Here is a 986-nt window from a genome sequence, read left to right as displayed (position 1 = left end):
TTAAGGGCATATTATTGGTTTCCACCACAGTTTTATAACATTCATATGAGCTTCCAATGGACTATTTCAAACTGATAATATAACCAGTAGAACTTGGGTGAATGTAAAACACAGCTTGTATCATATGAAGAAATCCTAAACAGTTTCATGGTGTTTACCCTATGTTTCAGGAGATGATCAGGAGTATTTCAAATGTAGAAATGTGTTGCTCATTACATGAAATGCTAAGATTGTAAATGTTTACTTCAATTTATTTAATTGATAAATATTTCTACAGGTAAAACATTTGGACAAGGGGGCACCCAGATTTGAACTAGGGACCTCTTGATCTGCAGTCAAATGCTCTACCACTGAGCTATACTCCCAGTTCTGAAAAGTGCACCTTTATTAATTCAGTAATATGTACAAAGTGCAAGCAACATGCAATCACCATCAAAGCAATGCATTTTCAGCCACCAAACTCTCCTTATAAGTATATGGGATCCGAAGGATGACCTTTATCTACCTTGGTAAAATACAGTGAGGTTTCCATTGCAAGAATTCATACATTTCGTATCACATGTAGATCTTGGAACATGGAAAAAAAAATCTTTTGTCAAATGCACAAATTCTGCAAAATGTAACTGCTTCTCTACTGCAGTTTGTTGATTTTGTGCTAAGCGCATAGTTAAACCCAATTGTTCATTGTTTTGTATATGAAATGATGATATATCCTATTGTTTCTTACAGTGCATTGGGTTGAAAAACATTTTAACAGGATCTATTGAAGAGGGTATATGGTTATGAAACAGGGACTTCTTGAAAAGCACTCCTACGCTCTACCACTGACATAAACCCTTGAATGCTGAAAACTGCCCTTTTTTAAAAAGGTGATAGAGTGGGTGACTGTATGGAACTTGTAGAACTAATGACATCTGTGCACCTCTGGTCATTTGTACAAATTAGTACATTTCATTAAGGGCATATTATTGGTTTCCACCACAGTT

The 986-nt window shown here is 35.4% G+C and overlaps 1 non-coding gene across 1 annotated transcript; it reads right to left on the bottom strand.

The window, feature by feature from the left end:
* Positions 1-293: 293 nt before the first annotated feature.
* TRNAC-GCA (transfer RNA cysteine (anticodon GCA)) lies at positions 294-365 on the bottom strand. The gene has a single exon. It is a non-coding gene; the product is annotated as a tRNA-Cys (tRNA).
* Positions 366-986: the final 621 nt, after the last annotated feature.

The sequence above is a fragment of the Ambystoma mexicanum genome, unplaced genomic scaffold, assembly GCF_040938575.1.
Source record: "Ambystoma mexicanum isolate Mex_15411 unplaced genomic scaffold, UKY_AmexF1_1 Mex_scaf66, whole genome shotgun sequence".
In the NCBI taxonomy this organism is placed as follows: Eukaryota; Metazoa; Chordata; class Amphibia; order Caudata; family Ambystomatidae; genus Ambystoma; species Ambystoma mexicanum.
The sequence above is the reverse complement of the archived record's forward strand: the minus strand, read 5'-3'. Positions and strand labels throughout refer to the sequence as shown.